Below are 23,007 nucleotides of genomic sequence, written 5' to 3'. Positions count from 1 at the left end.
TGAAAGATAGGCATTTTCTGGGGAAAAAAAATAAACAGAAGGGTAGTATCAATCATCAGTTTTTATTCTCAGCTTATGTTAGTATTGTTAAGCACTGAAATATAGAACTCACTGTTGCAATTTCAGAGCAATGGGTTCTTTAAAATAAAAATTTAGGGGGCTTAAATAGTTGAGTAAATGCTTGTGAAGGTATTACTTGTCCTCCTATTCTCTAGCAATTTTTGAATTTTTTTCCAAAATATTTTTCAGATCAATTTGACCTGTTTTTGTTGCCTGCCATTTTGGTATGATAATCCCACCATCCTTTACACATAAACTTTTAAATATATGTCCTCTTGATGCAATGACCCTCCCATTTTCCAATATTTCTGTGATACACCTAAGAAAATTATTTTTTTATTTCTTTACTCTTCACAAAGCAAATAAATGGAGGAGAAGAAAGCTGAAACTACAGTTCTCTAAGAATAGATCAAAGACAGAGTTCAGGGGATTTTTCAAATCTATCCAACAGAATGTGTTGCTACATCAAGAATTACTCAAATTAGGACACACAAAAAGGTATAGATTTAAACATTTTATGCAATAGTTATGCACACAAAATACTATGTAGGTTCTAAAATGTGATAAGAACACTTATACCCATTAGTGTACCATTCAACTTAAGACCTCCTCCATCTCCCATTTTCCTGTCTTTTGTCAAATGTGGTTGTTTATGAGAAATTACCTATTACAGTTTTATTATAGTTGTATTACTGCAGGATGCATTTTATTGTGATTTTTTTCAGTCCATTAAAAGTTATATCTTACTCTACGTAATCATTCACAACTGGATATTCTCACACACTAGTGTACTTTTTAGGTTGAATATTTTTAAAGTAAATATTGTATATTCATATTTCCTGATGGATAATTAACTATCGTACAAGTATATACTCTATTAATGCTATTATCCATTATGTGGCTAATAATCATTTTTTTCTAACTAATTGCTTTTATAAGTATCCCTGCTATGTACACTTTTTCATGTACATTTTTCATTCTGTACTGAACAAAATATTTCCTTAAGCTTTATTCAGCAGTATGTAATATATGGTGCTCAAAATTTAATGTTTTCATCTTTTTAGGATAATATAAAAATATTTTACAATTTGTTTTCATTAATTATACACTGTCTTGTTCATTACGTATATGTTTTCATTACTTCTTATTTATGCCAATATTTGGTAATCAAAATTTTCTCAAATTCACAATTCATAAAATCAGAGAGAAAAAAATGATGAATTCTGTAATATTTCTATTCCCATTTCCTGTTTTGTGCAGTACCAGTTTGTATCTTCACACCCCATTTTCTGATTATTTTTTCTCCCTTATTGATATGCCACTCTTATGTATTTTGCATATCATGTTTTCAATTATACACTTTTCAAATATGTTCTCTTGAATACTTCCTTGTACTAGCAACAGACGTGACCAATTGCAGCATAATAAAAACATTAATGTTTAGTTTCTCAATTTATCCATTTTGTGTCTTTTTGCAGAGTCCTTTTACTTTTATGAAATTGAGATCACAAATATATTTTTCTGTAATTTCTTGACCTTGCCTCATTTTTAATCTTTTCATTTTATTTGGAGTTGATTTTTGTGCATCATATAAGGTAAGAATTTCTATTACATTATTATTCGCTTCTGGACATCTAAGCAAAACATAATTTACAAATTTGCTTTATTAGCACTGTTGTGTGCCCCAGTCTGGCTGGGCACAAATCACAAGCCGCTGAAGCAGGAACAAACTTTATTTTTGAACTGCAAGAAAAAACCTCACACACTCCTGGGGAATTCTCCCGAATGCCACTGGGCTCACCCAAGAACCCCCATCCGGAAATATCTCTCCCGGAAATCCCTCCTCCTGCACTTCCCCAACCAATGGGAACTCTCGGGGAATCCCCGGAAATCCCCAGGAGAACTCAAAAGTAGCGGCAGAGGCGGATATTAATGCTTCGCCTGCCTGTCAATCAATACTGTTGGCAAAATGCCAGGGGCCATACAGACTCTCCCGTGGCTCTCAGCAGTTGTGTAGGAATGTTTGCTGTATCTGTCCATCTCTTCCTGAGGTTTCTATAAAGATCCATACTTTATGTTGTAAATCCAGAAGGCAACATCATAATGTTAATTACACTCGTTTTCTAATACGTATTATCTGGTAAGGTTAGCCATCTCAACATATTCTTCCAACTCTGTTGGGGTATTGTCTTCTTTAAAGTTCTAGAATTTCTTTCTCAAAAATGTTACCTGAAAGTATCACTGGATATTTGAATCTACAGAATATTTGTCAGGGTGGGGAGTTAATATATTTACAATATTGAGTTATCCCTGGCAAAATAATTGGCAAGCTCTTGTTGATTGTGTTACTGAAAATAGAATACACACAACACTGTAATGTTAGTGGGATTTTTAAAGTAAATTCTGAAGATTGGTAAGTTTGTGCTTCTTATTTACACTTGAAGGAAAATCCCCAGGGTGAAATATAAACAGACTAGACAGGCTGTCTTCAAATTGTTCTAATTGAGACAGAAGTCTGCTAAAGCTGCTTAAGGCTTTGATAAAGAATTTGGAAATTTGGAGACTTTTGAATCTACATCATGAAATACAGCAGTTATAAGTTGTGACGTTAAAGCACAAGATTTATGAAAAGATGAATATTTGGACCAAAGCTCTTTTCTACTCACCTTCTGTTATGAGTTTTTTGTCCTTGTGATGGGAATCATTGTGGAATGAGTTAACACAGAAGGGGGATTATGGTCCCACCTACACTGCTTAGTTCATATAATCACAATAAAGTTAAGAGACAGAGAGATGAGCACAGAACAGACATGTTAAACATAAAACAAAGTCCTCCAGTTTAATAACTGCATCTAGAAAATATCCGTGGTTACCTGTACAGAGAAGTGACCAGAAACAAATAGATAATGGTTTAATATATATTAGGAATTGTATTGTCGAGAAAAGAAAAGCCTGACCTACAAAACTTAAAGTGGTTCAACCCTTTGAGCACAAGCAGGAAATAAGTTAAACAAGTCATACTGACAACCAATCTGTAGGCCAGATTTCCAATAACACTGGAGAATTCCTAGGCATTATTTTTCGAATACTGTGCTTTTCTCCATAGTCTTTGTTTTCTCTTTTATGGACTATCATTAGTCAATTTTAAGTTTTCTCATTTTTTGTTTTGTTTTTATTTATCATTTATTTATTTATTTATTTTACAGTAGAATGCATTTTGATATATAGTCCACAAATGGAGCACAATTCTCATTCCTTGGATGTACATGGTTCAGAATCACTCCACTAGTATAATCATACATGTATATAGGGTAATAATGTCTGTATCTATAAGTATCCTCATTCTATGCACTATGCCTATAATATATAGTATATATATATATGTGTGTGTGTGTGTGTGTGTGTATATATATCATATGTAGTATATGTGTGTGTATGTATAGTGTTATCTTATATAGTATATATTGTGTAAAATACTATTTGCACACTTTTCAAATACCAGAGGTGAAGCAATAATATTTTGTCCCTGTTTAACTTTGTGATTATTTTGTTTTATATGTATTTACTACAAATATTTTTATAGTCCATAGTTAAATATAATAACTTAAATATTTGAGGAACTAAACCTGAGGTTTGATATTTTTCTTTATCTCTAGAAAGCTGTAATGAGATGATTGGTTACTTGCTTTCAGAGTTGTCGTGCCTTTTCCTTCTGCTTATTGACTGGATATTGTGTTCTTGTTTTGGCACTCTGCATGCCCTTTCATTTTTATTTCTTTTTATAAATACACTTTTATTTTCATTTTAAAGATCAGTTATAAATATCCTACTTTGTCAAGTTTTGAGTGCTGTGGTTCATATGGGATATAATTACATGTTAGGGAAATATTTCTTCAGCATATTCAGCTTGTCACACCACCAACAATGCTGAATTGTTTTCTGCTGAATCATCTCAGAATCTTCTGATTCACAGTCAGATGTATTATTCATTCTGTTAAGCAAAATAAAGAAGTTCCTGAGATAAAATGTACAACAAAGTAACTTTAGTTAACAGTTATATATTTTATACTAGAGTAAAAAATAAATAATAAAAAATGTGTCCCAGTACTTTTAATTTTTAAAGTATCCCTAAGGTAATAAATGCAACTTAAATATCTAGCAAAAAAAGAACATGAAATAACAAGATAAAATGCAAAGTTAGAATAGTGATGGCTATAGTATTTTCTGTTGCTGGCAAACTAAATTTGCTATGAGTTTCATACACGGCACAACAGAAAAACAAAGAGAACTAATTTCTTCTTGTGGGGGTCAAAGGCAGTTTGGGAAAAGAAAATGAATATAATTCAAAAGCTCTTCAGGAACAAATGAACATCTAGAGATTCATAAGAGAATGAGGCCATACAGGGGAACATTCCTATTTTATTGTCATCATTGGGAAATTAGTAAAAAGTTTGGATTGTCAGTAAGTGGGAATAGCACCATGAATAAGAAGAAGCTAATACAAAGTTAATAAGGCCAAGAAACAGTAACTTCAGATTACTCCAGATGTACATGATGGGTTTTCACATAATTGGATCAGGATGGATGTAGGCAACAGTTGTCTTATCATTGATAATATTGAACATATAGGGAATCTAGGTTGATTCCTAATTCAGAATTTGGGCAAGTGAGTATATGTAAGTGTCTTTTATCAAAATTAGAAATACAGGAGAAAGAGGAACAGCTTTTGAAGGTCTTTGGACTAAGAGTTGGAGGTGAACATGAACATTCAGGAGGTGGTGTTTATTGTTTAAGTTTAATATACAGAAAAACAATTTTGCATTGAGATAAAATGAGATGGGTGTTGTAGATTTTTAAGTTTTTGTATGATTTTTCTTTGGAGGACATATAAAATACACAGAAAAAAAATCTCTCAGAAAATCTGTCAGACTTAGGTAAGCCTATGTTCTGGGGATAGACAGTAGAAAAAGGCTAAAAGAAACTATTACAATGCTGATTTCTCCTAGTCCTATTGTATTCCTTAAATATTGTATAGATATACTCCCAAAAATTGTTAGCTCAAAATCAGTAAATACTTATATTCAAAATATGAAGCTTTTTGTTCTCAAGTTGCCGAATAGTTAACCTGTATAGAATTTGGTGTGTTTATCATGTTATTTTAAGAAATTGTTTCATCATGCTGAAAACTCACCAAGTAAGTAGTTTCTCAGTCATTAATTACCAAAGCCTGAGCTATGCCTCTGTATTTTGAAAAAGAGATAAGAATTTCTCAGTGTACCATCACCCACTGATTGCTGCTTTTAAATGTGCTCATACGGTAATGTCTCCCATGAACAGTATTATGTTTGCAATCCTTGTACTTGGTAAAAATCTACTTGTAGTTTTCCTTCCTTTTAGAACATGCATTATACATAATATGTCTCTTTGTTCCCCAATTCTAAAACCATGCAATTTGTCATCTCTTAGCAACAGAACAGGGAGTCCACCAGATGTTTTTGTTTGCTTGTTTTCTGAAGAGCAGACAAACTGCACAATATCCAAGGAGCGCTGAGAGGTGTTTTCTATAGTCAATAGGATGGCTTAAATTCTTAAATAAAAAGATTTAATACATTTTGTTTGGATTATATTTAAAACATTCTCAAAATATTTAATTGAACTTGTCATAAATTCAGGCCGAAGGTCGAAGTCTTCTCACAAATTTTAAAACATAAGCTCAGTAAAATAGAGAACAATTAAGACACCAATTAACAGTAGTGCTGGCTAAATGTCAAACTTAAGACAAATGCAACTAAAAAAAATTTTTTTTAATGTGCAGATCCTGATCATTAAGTTCACTTCTTGAAATGAAACTACTTGTGGGTCCAGTAACTTTCCTGATGTCTTTAAGATGAAACTACAGTTTATGTAGAATTTACTGATTAGAATATCCAAAAATATAACACTAAACTCTTAAATTAATTCATCTATAACTATTTCCATTTTCCATAGAACAGTAAAACCAGAGTTTTGACATGAAACTGATTCACTGTTTCTGCTGGTGGATGGGGTCTGCACAAGCTGTTGGCTTCTGCAGCTCCTAAGGGTTGGCTATGCCCTCCAGTGTTGTAGCAGACCCTGACAGCTCACCGCCAGTTTCTACTTTTTTCTGCATTCTTCTGCTTTCTGGGTTCTTCTCTAATGAATTTGAAAATAAAATACACGGACCCCAATAAGTAAGTGTAAAAATAGGAACTTTTTTTTGAAGAAACAGAAACAGGAACAGAACTCTTGCAAAACTAGAAGGCACCCTGGACCAGGTTTCCTTACAAGTGTTTGGAGCTAGGGGTTTATATAGCACAAGAGTCACTGTTATTGGTCCAAACTTATGCTAATTGGGGTTAGAAAAAAGTATCAATGCTATTGGTTCAGATATATGCTAATAAGTGTTTGGAAATGTACTAACACTATTGGTCAACTCTGCAGTCCAAACTTCCATTCCGATCTGCCCTACTTCCATTTTATCATTGCATGAAGCCAGAGAGGTCTCTGTCTCTGGATGGTGTATGCTGTCAGGTTGCTGCAGCGCTACACCTTCTGCAGCAGGTGTCTGTCCTATGCCCCACGCTTGGTCATCAATGTGTGACAAGTTGGAGCTCTTGGCTCCTATTGCCTCAGGCCCACCCCATCTGCATAATGGGCTCCAGCCTGAGAAAACCCCTGCTTGCCACCCATGCTGAACCCACCAGGGATGTCACTCCACAGTTTCACCGCTCCACTGCCACTTCTCAGCAGGAGCTAGCTGCGCACTGCTGACTGCTTCTTAGCCTAAAATGGGAAAGGAGCAGACTGTAAGTTGACTTCTGTGTCCTCTGGTCACTGGACTGCATTTTCACAAATTCAGTGGCTTAGAAGAGCCTTCATGGGTACTGGAAGGGATGGTTCCCTGGTAACTTATAGGACACTCTGTTTCCTCTAATTTTTTTTCTAGTTTTATTGGCTGGCTTTACTCTTGGGCTTGTAGCCCTTTTCTCCAAATTTAAATCTCATCACTCCGACACCTGCATCTATCATTATCCTCTGTTCTTGCATTTTTACACTCTTCTTGTTGTTCCCAGAGATACATTGTTATATTTATTTACTCTTCATTAGTCTAAATGTTTTGAGGAGTAGTGCAGCATCACACAAAGTCTCTATCCAATGGACTTAGCAGGTTGGTTGCTTTAGATTTTCAGGCAATTTCATGTCATTTCTTCCACTGATTACCATTTACCTCTGCTCAGATTACTCTGGTTTTGACTGGTTTGCCTCCAGGAGTCACTGAGTTGATTTTTATTTGTACACCTAAGTACAAATTGTTCAAGTTGAATTCAGTTTCATCTGGGGCATAAACACCTTCAAATTTAAGATGAGCTGTGTTTGATTCAGAGACCTCTCTTGTAGCCAGCAAAAACAGCATTACAAATATGCCTTCAAGAAATCTTTGCATTTTAGATGTCCTGTTACCAGCCTATTTCTTCTATAGGTTTCATGATAATGGAAGGAGCTCTTCTCACTCTGAATCTTTTTGATTCCCTCTTATAAGGGTCAGAATTATATAACTGGGCTCTCAGATAATACAGTGTAGTCTTCCCTTGCCAAGGTCATCCACATCTGCAAATAACAATGGAATAAGTTTATGTATCTGTGTCATGATTACCTGGCAGAGTGACAAGAGTATTAGCATACTCTTCAAGAAGGTTCTATTTCCCACCAATTACAAAGATATATGGGAGCATATTGTATATCACTAGGTCATAAGCAGATCGCTCAAAAACCAGCTGCTTAAACTCTAGCACCATTTTGAAATAGAAGATCAACATTTGCTTCAATTATATTAGCATTTTCTTTCCTTAAACTCATTTCAACAGATGTAATATTAATATTTTAGTTTTGAAAATTGTAACAGTGAATCTGGAAGACAATTTAAATTTAATAATATTGATAACTATGAATAGTTTAATTGCAGCCAAAGAAAAAGTAGATTATTCTCTCGTGGAATTAATACAGATGTATCTAATGCATTTTTCTTGATTTTTCACTTTTGAGACTTATTTGAATGTAATTTCTTACAGTTTTATCTACTAACACCAACTAGTGCATGGAATCTCTCTTGTTTTAAAGATATCCCTGTAACACTAGTAACACAGCATGTGTTGCTGCTAAATCAAGCACATTTAGTCACCAAGAATCATTCCTTTTATTTTCCTTATTGCTTCTATCGACATTATAAGAGGGATAGTGAGGAGGTGTAGTTAGCCTTCTGACTTCTTTGTAATTGCACTTCAACAAATGTGGACATCCACTTCCAGCCACAATGTGAGTAATAGGATTACTTATTAAGACCAAAGGACTCAGGAAAAAATAAGATTAATTTCAATGTATTGTGATTGGAACCAGAATGTATTTTATGCTATTTCTTAAAGTTCTAAAACATAAATAGATTTGAATACATGCGATTTGAGTTTCTTCTGAATAATTAAGGTCATTGATTTGTTGAGTAAAAAATATATTGGTCAAATAAAAGTGTGACTTTCAGTAAATATCAAATGTGCAGATAAAAAGCAGGAGATTTTAAAAGGCTATCAGCAAGAGATAGGCAAATACAGTAAATGAACTGTGGTCCCTATAATCCATCAATTGTCACATAGCAGCTATCTAGTGATAAAATCAATACAAATGTTTTCAGATACACAACACTGCTTCATTGAGAACTCTAACCTCAATATGTCATCACACAGGTATTTAAACATCAGTGGTTTTGAACTTGCAAAGTCTGACAGAAGATTTATATATTTTACAGATTTTTTTTCTTTTAGCTCCAGTACACAATTTCAAAATATATCAATCCATCAACCATTCTTTAAATGGTCATGAATAAATTTTAGAAAGAACTTTTACTATTTGTGATGTTGGCTAGTTAAGGGAATGCTCCAACTTAAAGAAGAAAAGAAAAACATATAGCTTCCAGAGTGCAGAGGTGACCTTCCTATCTATTATTGTTAAGGTGTATGCTTTTGAATTTTTAAATTAACAGCATTTTAAAAACTTCTCCTTTTAAATAATGTGATTTTCTGCATCACTACTCCCTAAAAGCAGTGATCTAAAAATTATAGATAGGATTAAAATGAACTTAGATTGAATCCTACTTATATAGTGTGGAGAAATCTTAGTGCTAAAATAATCTGGTTTAGGTTCAATGTGCTACAAATAAGAATTATTGCATACAACCCAAACATAATTTCTAGTGTAGCTAATGTAATTGCTGATTGGAAAAAATGTTGATCCTCTAAACATTGATTGAAGAAGACTGATTGATTTCAGAGTCCCCTATTGTTTATATATTATTTAATTAGAATCTGTGATTAGAACAGAGAATTTGTAGTTAACACCGATTCAAAATCAAAAGAATTTAGATTATCAAAATAAATCATAATTCAAAGTGATGGTTAATCTTAATACATCATTGTTGGTATGGATAATCTTTTTAGTTTTTTCAAAAGCAATATGTTTAGAACATATTGTGAAGATAGCAGAAGTAAGATTTTGTTTTTAGTGTTAAAAGAATGTATAATCTGAGTCCCAATTTGTTATCAAAGAACACTGTTCTAAAACTATCTTCCCCATTGTTTGGACACAATTACTTTTAAAAGAAAACACTAAGGAAAATATGGTAATAAAATTGAGAAAGTTTTTAGATGGCAAATAATACATGTCATTTAAAATGTATATAGAACAAATATACAAGAAATCAAAAAACATGGCTTAAGTTTTGCGTATTTAGAAAAATTTGCATTTTTTCCTTTTTATATGATGTTATTGCCTTTAAAATATGTATTTTATTCCTCTTAAAATTTAAATTTCTAATCAAAAGTATTTTATATATATTTTATATAACTCCTTTTCAAATGTTATGACAGTATAATTTGATTATTACTATAATTTCTTTTCCACTGTAACTAAAATGCAAAGATAAATTTAAACGGTCTTCCAACTGTAGAAAATTTAAATAGTGTCAGGTAAGTTTGCTTTGGGAATATTATCTGTTAGATATCAAATTTAGATTATTTAAATGAACATCATATATCTTTGGATACCTTAATATATTTTAGTGTTAGATCTAAATTATTATCTAGTTTTCAGGAAATAAAGATGATTTAAGTTTGGATGACATTAGCATACTCAAAACTTATGAATATTACACTCAAACTGACTTACACCACTTCCACTAACATTTCCCTTGCAACACAAGTCGGTCTTAACCTTAACTTGTAGTTTTCAATCCAAATAAGAAGAGTCGACAAGCCATTACTTCCATCATCATAACAAGAAAGCAGCTGAAAACTGAAACTCCACTGTCTTAAATCTATCAGAAAAGTCAATTCGAGAGACAGACAGACCACTGCCTCAATAACTGGACCCACCAGCAGACACACAAGCTTATCAGAAGCAGAAACAGCCACTGAGTCACCACCAGGTAGCAATAAAGAGCAATTGACTAATTGCTAGAGACCAGGCTGGCCTGGCTTGAGCTATAAGGACTTGGATGGCAAGTTTTAGGGGAATTTGCCACATTGTGTAGTTTTCTCTCAAAGAGCTGCAACCTGTTCTCATTGTGAGAAATCTTCCTGCTTCCAACAGGTGAAGATAAGTAATCATTTTCAAGATGATCAAAGAATTTCATTCTCCTTAATAAAGGAATGTACCCAAGGGGAATTTGTACCAGAGCCTAAACATCGTGGGTTTTATAGAAGCCTAAGAAATACAGGGGGAAAGGAAATCTGTATCTCAAGCCTGTCTAGCCTTCCATTGTTACTTCAGGGGGAAAAACTTCTGAGAAGCACTTGTGAAGGTAGTAGCATAGGGTACAGGTACAGCTTTGCTAAAAGTCTTAGACCTACCCTAATCATGAGGCATTGCCAGGGATTCAACATTGTACCACCACATTATTCCGGCTTTGGGTGCAGCTGCAAAGATCTACTAACCTCAGACCTTATTTTAAAAGGAATCTCTAGAGAAACCCAAAACAATGGGGGAGAAAAACAAACAAATTTCAGCCTTGGTCACCTGCAGCAAATAGCAAGCACAGCACAAATTCCTAATCAGATAAATATACAACCATACACCTATCCTTATTTGCTTCAGTTCTTAAAGTTAACATTATTGATTTTGGAAATTCATCATAAGAATAAAGTATAACTATAGGAAATGTATATGCCAAATATATGCATGTTACTTAAATTAATATATGTGTAACTCAAGTCATGTGAATAGACTAAAAAAAAAAATGTACTCTTGTTTTGTTCCTTGCTAACAAATATGCAACATCAGTTAAAAAAGAAATAAGCTTTTAAGACTAGTTCATAATTTAAAGCAATTTACATTGTCCTGAAAAGGTCTTCAATAAGTAATCACAGATTACTTGTTTATCCTATAGGAATTCTGTCTTATTTCAAGCAACCTATTAGCCCAAGAATATTGGGATCCTTGTTCTTGTTCCTCTGAGAAATTTACATGGAACAGCAAAGATTATCAGATCATTCTCCCCACACAAGGCAGGAAGCCATGTTACAAAAAAGAAAATGAAAAGGATACCATAAAAATCATCTATAAAAATTAAAAAGGCAAAAATGGCACTTTGAACTTTAATCAAATTAACATTAACTTTTACCGACTTAAATATATCTCTTTTTGTCTTTAGAATCTTCATTTGTCTCTGTCTTACTTTTTCTGTCTCTTTGTTTCTTATTTTCTCTTTCTTACTATATTTAGTTCCTCTCTCCTGTTTTTATTTTTCATTTCTTCTGTACTTAAAATAAATAAATAAGACAATGAGAAACCACATCTTGCAAAATCTGTTGTTTGTTTGTTGTTTTTCTTGAACAAGTTTGTACTAAAGTGTTAATGGATTTCTGGAAGGACAATTTAATTTATTTAGATGTTTGTATAGAAACATAATCAAGAAGTAGACACTGTGAAGGGAACAACGAGGAATATCTTTCATTCCAGAAGAAAAAATTCTTAGCACTGCTTAGATTGCAGAACTTTAACAAAATGTACTCATAGATTTATAGTCCAGATTTTATTGAGGAAAACTTATTTGAGAGTTGTCAGAATTATCTTTTGACCACAGAAAGTTAGAAAAAAGTTAAAAATCATAAAAGTCAGCATTATTGGACCTCTAAGAGATTACATTAAATCAAGGTTACATATATTAAACATAAAGCATATTCATTATTTATTTATTACCAACCATACATTGCTATTTGTTCATGTCAGTGAAATATAGATGAGATGGTGAGATGAATTAGTTATGAATCACTGCTTATTGAGTGAATGCTAATGTTACAGTTATTGATTTTTTTCTTTGATATTTTCCTCAAATTCTGGAGCAAATGTCCCTTAATTCCAGTTTAACCTTGATATTACATATTTTCTGTGGACACTTATTTGTAAAATTAGGTGGTCTAGTCTATTAGAACCTTTGCAAATATAGTCTGAACACCTAAATTTTAGATTTATTTTTAAAGAGCAATTCATTGATTTCCAAATCTAATCCTGGTACATGAAAACTAATATTCTCTGTTCATTAAGAAATTTCAACCAGCTAAGAAGGCAAGACTAAAAGAAATTCTAAAAATCTCATGATGTTATTGAGCTTATCTTTGGTGATATTTTGTTTCTGGCAATAGTTGTTGCATTTCAGACCAACTCTTACTTTTGACAAAGTACAGGTGTAGTGTGTATGAATAAAAGCTCCAAAGAGTGAACATTCTAGCGGTCTGGAAACTTGGATTGTAGGAGCAGGAAGAGTTGTGATCAAGGAATGTGAGACCTTTTTTTTTTTTTTTCTCTCTTTGGGGTCATGCTATTTCCAAAGGGGAGAAGAATAGTAATAGGCTGAGAACTTGAGCAAAGATATCTGAAGTTTCCTGGGACTTTGAGAGCATATTTGAAAGTAAAATATGTAAATTTTCCCTACTACTTATTGGAATTCTTAGGAGTTCCCGTTGGAATAAAAGGTGAAAGTGATATAAGGCTGCTTTACAACTAGAGGATTTACCAGTCTCATTGAACCATAAATTTTCTCTGAAGGAAGATACTACCAAGATCCTCAAATTCTCTATTTCTCAATAGGCAGAAACCTGTTTTAGAAGAACACAAAACCTAAAACAAGAACAAATTCTAAACATAAAGTGATAAGAGATGTTTAAAAAGGAGTTTTCAGACATACACTTCAAAATAACGTTGGCAAATAAATTCCAGGAGTTGGGAAACAAGAAGAAAATAATGGCAGAAAATAGTACCCAGAAATAGTTATTCTTTTTGAAAAGAATCCAATCATCAATAGATTAAGTGCAGATGAGACGAAGATCATGCCTAAAAAATACACTTAGGATATTCAGACTAAACAATGGAAGGTAACTTTATGGAATAGATTATGCAAAACAAAATGAATAACCAAAAGGTTACTTTTGCAGAAGAGAAAGGCCAGAATAGGAAAGAAACAATTGTTGAAGAGATAATAAGAAGAAATGCCCTAAATGGATTGACAAATCAAATAATGGATCAAACATAATACAAATATCATATCCCACCTAATCTCTGAGAAGAAATAATGCTGAAAATTAAGATACACTGAGGTTCAAAATGGCCACAGGGTTTTATTATTTGTTCAATCTGCTTTTTCTTCCTTTGTTTATTCTTTCTTGTCTTCTTCTGTGTAATTTATTTATTTATTTTTTTAATTTTAACATTCAATTTCCCTTCTGTTTGCTTTTTGGTACAATTTGTTTTATAAAAGATATTGGGAAGCTGTATAATACACATTCTTGTTTTATAACAAAATTCCAGGTAGTTCTGTTTAATACTATTTCACTGATAAGATGAAAAGTATTACAGGGTATGATTCCATCAACTCTTGTCTATTACCTTTACTCTGGCAGACTTTTATTTTACTATTTAATAAATTGTCCACCCATAGTACAGTGTTATGGCTTGCTTAAGAGGTTGTATATAGAGAAATTAAACGATGAGAAAAGAGGGCTGGACATGTATGGTGTAGCTACTCATCTGCTCTTTATTCTTTGGTGTTTACCTCTGCACTGAAACCTCTTCTGTCATTCACTGCATTCAAGTTTTCCACTTGTCAAATGACATTTTCCTGAAAAACCTGACAGTAAATATTTTAGACTGACAGGCTATATTTTTTCTGTCACAAACAGTCAAATATATAGCTCTTTAAAGAAGCAGCACTAAGCAATTTGTAAATGTTAGGGATGTCTATTTTTCTGTACAATGTTATTTATGAAAACAAGTGACCAGCAATGAGTCACAGTTTATCAACCCTAACCTTTTTCATTGTAACTTTGATCATATTTAAAAAAGCAGACTTATAGGCTTTCCCTCCATTTTCTCTGATAATGCTTCATCCGTGTCAAAGCTTCATGTCTTATTATGAGAATTACAGGTCACCTATATGTTTATTCACAAGCCTAATTTTTTTCTTTTTCTTTTAAAATTTTCTTTCACTCATTATGTACTATTTGCTATAGTTTGGGGGTTTTTTTTGTCATTTTCACTAGAATTTTGACTTTTGGTAGCCAGTTAATATCCTCGGAAATGGGGAAATGGTCTTGATCCTCTTGCAACTTATATTTAATACTCATTATTTAGGGATGGGAAAGGGCCACTGCTAATTAAGCCCTTTTGGGGAACTTATTATATGTCTGGCGTGTTCAATTTATTCTTCACTTTAACTTGTACATTCCTTTGTTAAAATAGGGGGACATAGCCCAATGGTTGAGTATCCTTGAGTTCAATCCCCAGTACACCCCAAACAAGGGGGGTGATATTATTAATATAGGAGGTAGAATCTTATGAAGGAACTGGAACAATTAAAAGAAAATTACATGAACTTTGGAGTTGAACTTGGAAAAGAATGAACCTAGAGAAAAAAATCAAATAAAAGCTATGAACACAAATAAATAATCTGAAAAAAAACTCTTACAACTTAATATATTTTATTATCATATAAATATTTTATAATAAGTATTCTGAGCACATGATAGGGTAGAAAAATGAATATCCTCATATTAACCTAGTTCAAAATTATTACAATTATTTTGGATGATTTTTAATATTTATGTAAAGTCTTTGATTAACCTGCAGAGTGTAGCACAATGGAAGGTTTCTGCAGAATTTAGCTCCCTGATTTTTCTGTCTTGCCAATTATCTCTCTCTCTTGCTTTTTGTTGTGTTATGAACACCATGCATTCTATTTTTTATACTCTAAGGATATCATTTTTAAAAATGCCCGCATTTATACATGGAGTTGCACATTGCAATATTATTTATATAAATCTATAAACCTAAATATCAAATGATGCTATCATGATAATGGTCACAATGACTTGAACATTTATTGTATATTTGCTATACACTAAGAATTAAATACTTTTGTCAATCTATGTAACAACCCCAATTTAAAGAACAATAAGATACTTAAGAAAACTAAAATAATGCTATATTAGAGTTAATAGGAATGTCATGGAGGTGAAGTTTAAAACTGAGTTTCTTTATTCCCTAATAATTATTTTTATTGCATGTCTATAAAGCATTAATACATTGATTAGATGTGTTATAATAATTACAGGTGATAGCATATAGCTTTTACAACAAGAATACTATTTAATAATTTGAGGGAATTTTTAGAATATATCTTTCTTAGATCATTATCTTGCAAATATGTTTAAATATGATATATTGCATAACTCCATCTCTTTATGATCTTTTTTCCATGTATGAATTAATGTGATTATTGCCCTGTGCTATTTATGTACATGTGTTTTGGAGAGAAAAACAAATACACAGAGTAGTAGAGATAATCAGTGATTAAATTAGCACAACCCTGACTTTATAGAGTTTACATTCTTGTGGAGAAAACAGACAATATATATTAAACGAGTAAACTTAAATATGTCATTTTAAATTCACTATAAAAGTGGTATACAAAAAAGGTAAGTTAATATGAAAAGGTTGTGCCCTAGAATGTTATAGGACATATATATATAAGAAGGGAAACGCCTTTGAGATAAGAGTTATTTAAGGTAATCATGATAAAAATTGTGGTCAGGGAAGACTTTAGTGATAAAGAGTCCTAGGTGACTAGAAGATAATGCCATGAAAATTTCCCCAGGAGAGGACACACCATGTTCAAAGTCCCTTTATTTGAAGACTCATTTAATGTGTTCAAAAACCAGCAAGAGGCAATTATGCCTATAATGTAAGAAATGAAAGAACCATAAAAGATACCTACAGGGGACGAGGTCACCTAAGGCTTTGTAGGTCACTTCTGTGAATCTGGAATTAACCTTGAGTAAAAAAGACTTGATGCCACTTGAACAAAAATATACTGTTGAGTCATTTGTGTATATAATCTGAGTTCTAAGCAATTAAATAAATGATAATACTAACAATGTTTATATTAACAAAACCCTTTGATCTTATTCATAACACCATATATTATAAAATACAACAATACATGCTTCAAAAGTAGATTAATTTACTGTTTTCACAGAGGAATCCATATTGTGAACAAACAACAAATTTCACATTAGTTATTTCCCTACTTTTCAAGTTATGCATATTGTAAGGTAAATTCTATTGGGCAATATAAATATATTGCTAACACTGAGAGATACAGCTTATAGCAACAAATAATGAAAGTAGATTAACTAGAATAATCATGATTCATTATTAAGAAATATGACATTGTGGGAAACAAAATACTTTGAATAATCTTGTCTTTTATCTTTTTTACTTCTAGATCTTTTGTTATCATGTAGATCGATTTGTTTAGACTATGTTATATAATTAAAAATTAAACAAAAGTTTCACTTATTATTCTCTTTTTCATTGTGTGGATTTTTTTCCGTGTTTTTGTGGGAACATTTATTCTATACTAATTGATTTTTATATTTTCTTAGCAAGGCATAATTATTTAAATTAAGACTATTTTTAAAGAAGTTTTGGGTTTAGAGAAGAATTAAAGAGAAACGAAAAAGAGTCCCCATGTACTGCCTCAATCCTCAATACTCTCTACAATTAGAATGTTTGCACATGTATGTATGGTTCAGCTTTTACAACAGATAAGACAACATTGATCCCTTATCATTATCTAAAATCTGTGGTGTGCATTAGGGTTCACTCTTTGGTTGTATATTATAGTGGTTCTGACAAATGTGTAAGAGCATATATTCAATATTACAACATCATACAGAATAGTTTCATTGCCCTGAAAATCTCTTGCAGTCTGCTTATTCATACCTCTCTTCCCTTTACCACCTTCTCAAAGCTCCAGAAACCTCTGATTTTTTTTTTTCTTGTCACTATAGTTTTATCTTTTCAAGATGTCATGCAGTTGGACTCATACGGTATGCTGGCATTTTAGGTTGACTTCACTCACCAAAAAAATAAGAATTTATAGCTCTCCCATGTCTTTCCATAACTTCATAACCCATTTACTTTTTATCAGTAAATAATATTAATTGTGTACAGGTACCACACTTTGCTAATCCATTCACTTACTGAATGATATCTTGGTTACTTCCAAGTTTTGTCAAATGTGAGTAAATTTGGTATATACTCACGTGTGGATTCTTGTGTGGTCGAAAATTTTCAAATTATTTGAGGGAATACCAAGAAGCAGAATTTCTGAGTCCTAAGGTAAGCATATAACTAATTTTATAAGAAATCGCCAAACTATAAAAGTGGTAGTGTCATTTTGCATTTCCATCAGCAATGAGCAAAAGTTCCTCTTGCTCTATGATATTGCCAACATTGGTCATTGTCAATGTTTTGTACTAGTTATTCTAATGGGTGAGTAATAGTATAGCATCTCATTGTTGTTTTAATTTGCAATTCCTAACATATTATTTATCATAATTTCTAAATCCTACTATGATGTAAGGCATTGTTCTAGAATTTACTAATACAGAACTCTACAAGGATTAATCCTACTCATTTTGGTGGGGAAAGGATGATCAAAAAGCAAAAATCATAATTAATATAATGTGACATTATATATTTTCATGTAGTCTAATATCTAAAATTTTATAACATTTGATATATGAATTTTAAAAATGGTATAAAGAAATATATGTAAGTAGACTTATGGGAAATTAATTATAGTTCAAGAGAGAAAGACTGTTAGTGATGAGTTGTAGAAATGATAAGTGATATTCGTGATTTTAAGTTGGCTTACATATGCAGTTTGAGAAAGAGATAAATCAAGAGCTACCCTCCGAGTTTGGCCTGCACAACTGTATGCAAGGTGTTGTTCTTTCTTGAGATAAGGAGTATTCGATAAAGAGGATTAATAAAACTGAATTCAAGAAATTATTTTGCAATTTATTAAGGCTTTGTAAAGGCTAAAAGACAGCATAAAAGCCACAAAGGTGGTTCATTAATTCAATGATTATTCTCATTTTCCTAATATAATCTACCACTGTTACTGGTATAAAAAGTCCAGATCACAATTTTATTATAGAAATGTAAATTATTTTACTGTTTGGGAAGAACAGAAGGGTGAAAGAATTTTAAATCATCTTATTGTATACTTATTCATATCCTTTGCCAAGAGTGGTGTAGTACACAGATGCTGGAAAAGAAAAAAATAAAATAAAAGTAAAATCCTCAAGCATATCTCAAATCTAAAGATGAAGCAACAAATTTTCATCTTTAGATTTCAGACTATTTCTATTTTAAAGGCTCATTCATACTGTTCAAACACAGATGTCTCTTCAGTTAAAATTGTCCTGTATTGTATTTAACATAGTTATATATTTTCTGCCCAAATTCAATTCTTCTCTGTTTCTTTGATTTGCATGTTAACAAGATCATCCTGGCAGTTGATGCTAAAGAATATATTGCATTGCAAGTGTGAATTCATGAACTCACACTTGAGGCTGTTGAGTTGTTGAGTGGTAGAAATTGGATAATGGTTCGATTCCATAATGACACTGTGAAATGTATGGAGTGAATAAGTTGGAAATCATTTGGATATGTGTAGTAAGAATAATCATGAAACATAGGAAATTTGACCCCCAAATTTTTTACTGTGAGAAAATGAATATATGGGGAAGTCACTGAAGATATTTTAAATTTAAAGAATATCTATGAAATCAAATCTATCATTCATTTAAAGTTTCACATTTCAGAGAAGACCTTAATAACAGCGATTTGGAACAAAAAATTATTGAATATTCACTGACTTTAAAAATGTTTTTCTATTCATTTTAAATATATATTTTAACTGGTATGTAAAAACTATGCATATATATATGTATATATATATTGAAAATAATGTGTTATTTCAATATATAACATTTAATATATAATTTGTATATTACTATAACTTTTAAACCACATTATACATGTTCATCTCATCACATCATTTTTATGGTCAAAACACTATAACTCCTTCCTTCTATCACTTTTAAATATAGAATACATTTTCATTATTAATAGTCATAGTACAGTGCAATAGTACCTTAGAATTTCTTCCTTCTCTTTAACTACTACTTAGTACCCATTGATCAAACTTCACCCATGTCTCCCTGAACACATTCTCTTCAGGGAAAAAGTATTTTTCACTGATTATATCTTTATTTTTATTTATTTCTGAAATGTCTTTTGTTAATAGAAATGAGTGTGTATTGTAGGTGTCTTTTTTTTTTTCATAAATTCTGGCTTTCTTTCCTTAAGACAATATTCTCTACTATGAGATTTTTATAATATTACATATATTCTCTTGCTTTTGTTCTTTGCTATATTTTACCTCTAATTTTGAGTTTTAATTCATTTTAAATTCAGAATACTTTCAAAAGAGTTTAGCAATGAATCAGTAGACTGAGTAAAAAATGCTCTCGTCAGTGATATGTGTGGACAACATCTAACCCAGTGAGTGCCTGAATAAACAAAAATGCAGAGGAAGGAAAGCATCTGTTGTCTCTGTCAGAATGGGACACTCCCAGTCTCCTGTCCTCTGGACTTCTGGCCCTTGTCTCTCAGGCCTTCAGACTTGGAGTGAACTGCACCACTGGCTTCCTTTGTATTCCACATTGCAGGAGGTAAATAGCAGTAGCACTTCTTGGTCTCCATAATAACATGAACCAGTGGCCATAATCAATTGCACTTCCTGTATCTTTATTTATATCCATACCTAAGTTTATATCTCCATTATCTATCTATCTATCTATTATTTATTAATTATCAAGTTTCCTATTGTTTTTTTTTTCTTTTTTGTTTTCATCTGGGGAACCCTAACTAGTAGGGGTACTAATTATTTTTTTTTCTTGAAAATGCTTTCTACTTTCATGAGAAATGACATAGATATGAATGGGTTATTTTAAATATTGAGACAAGCACATTTATATCAGACATCATCGAGCTGATTTTCTTTTTAAATTTTGAAATATATACATGCAGCTGGTCATGGTAGCACATGCCTGTAATCCCAGTGGCTCAGGAGACTGAGGCAGGAGGATCAAGAGTTCAAAGCCAGCCTCAGCAATGCTGAGGTGCTAAGCACTTTAGTGAGACCCTAAATAAAATACAAAATGGGGCTGGGGATGTGGTTTAGTGGGCAAGTGCCATATATATATATATATATATATACACATATATATATGTATATATATACACTGAAGAAGTACAAGAATAAATTAATGATAAAACATCTTATTTATGATATTTTTATTTTTTGGCTAATGGAAAAAAATTAGCTGAAGGACTAATTTCCTCTTCACCATTTCACAAATAATTCATTACAACATGCTATTTTCTGAATGAAATTTATTTTTAATTAATTTTATTGAGTAAAATGGTATATTTAAAATGTACTTGTAAATGCATGTACTTAAATATGCATATATCTGTATCTATAGTTACATATGAATTCTAGAATAGTCCAACTAGAAATGTTTGCTTTACTTTAGTTTGCTTGATTTAGTATAAAATATTTGAATGAAAAAATATATCCCATAATACTTAAAACACATCATACATATCCTGTTATTGATTGTAATATGATCACTGTTTTCAAATGTAATCCCGATGGGACTCATTCGCTGAGACCTCTTTATTTTAAAAAACTTGTGTTTTCTTCACTTTCCTGAAAGATACCATAATCCCATCTTATTTGAGCTTTTGCAGAGTATTCATACTAGACTTCACCACAGCAATGAGCCTATATTCTCCTTCTAAGACTTGGCCCTCCCCAAATATCTATTAGGTAATGCATTGCTACATATTTTTCCTTCCTTCCTTCCTTCCTTCCTTCCTTCCTTCCTTCCTTCCTTCCTTCCTTCCTTCCATTTATTTTTACGAAGTCCACTTTGGTATTATAGAATGTGTGGTGATCTTTGTTTCCTTATGCAAACAATACTGATGGAAACTTTCTACTCTATGAGGACAAATCTCATCCTCAGATGTATACCTGGAAAATGTATATAATTCACTGCTAAACCCAATGCCTCCTCATAATGTAGGCAATAAATCATTACAATATGCACAAACTTTACAGATAAAACTTTTTATGCGTACTACAGTTATAGGGCTGAGAAATTGAAAACAGCCTCCTTGGAAACTTTTTGCTTAATTTTTATATAACTGACTTTATTGCTATCATGTAAATACCAGGCATAACGTATAGTCCAGTACATTTTAAATCTTTTCCCATAAGAAATATATTTAGTGGCTTTATTTTTCACCTATTGCATTTAAATATAATTAGCCTTAAGTAATATAATTATGAAGCTTTCTTTTTAATTAGAACTCCATATACTTTTACCAAAAACTGCTTGTGATTCTGTGTACAATATCTAAACAAGTGTCATTATGACCTGAAAGCTTTGTGCTTTTTATGTACTTTAGACTGAAGCATTTACTGCTACTATTACATTTTGCAATTACAGTGAAGTGAGGCAGAAAATAGCAGTTCAAAAAATGTATTCAAGTAATGAAGTTGGAACCATTAGTTTCAGGGTTGTTGTTATTTTAGTAAATATTTAATCTTTCTAGCAGCATGGGTTCCTAATTGATCTTTAAGTATTATTGTTTCTGGACATTTCTAATTGACTTCTAATTGCTACATTAAGGCAGTTTGAGAGTAAAATGTAATGGATGGTAGAGACTTTTATAGTACACTAAATCAACAGACTATAGTAAAATTTAAAATTAATTTCTATCATTAAAACTTGAAACACAATAAGTTGACATACATGTCCAGATTCTTAAATTTGAAGAGTTTACCACTCTAAAAGAGTCATATATGATGTATTCCATTCATGCTTTTAGATATCAAATGTGCAATGAATTTTAATGTAATTAAAATATATTTTAATGCCAGTTCTTTTTATTACTTCCCATTTTCCTATATGTTTCATCTCAACTTTTAGTTGTATCAGTTTTAATATCTATGTCTTTCTATCTAGTGGCAAAAGAACCACTTTCATTAATTTATGCAGAATTTATTGAACATCTAATTACTATGCAAAATATTGCAAATTAAAGAAAGACTACAGTATTGCACTGTTTGCTAATAGTGGTTACATAGACACCTGAAGACAGATTTAAATCTCTTTTCAGATTCAGAACCAGATTCAGTGTTCCCCATGTATTTTAGTTACAGATTATTTTTCCATCTCCATTACTCTTTTGTGTATAATAACACTTAAAATGAGACATTCTGAGTGTGTCACTAAAGTTTAGTGAGGTTCTAATTATTATGATACATAGGATCTTTTATTTGTCTTACTATAGTTTCAAGACTTTCCAATAATAAGTTTTTAAAAGATTTTCTTTGGAGAAAGCATAGAATGTCTAAGGAGAAATTTTACTTTTCTACTCTCAGTGAGGAGGGACTCATCT

This window comes from Spermophilus citellus, assembly GCF_964194105.1.
Source record: "Spermophilus citellus genome assembly, chromosome: 6".
Classification (NCBI taxonomy): domain Eukaryota; kingdom Metazoa; phylum Chordata; class Mammalia; order Rodentia; family Sciuridae; genus Spermophilus; species Spermophilus citellus.
Note: the sequence above shows the minus strand (reverse complement) of the source record.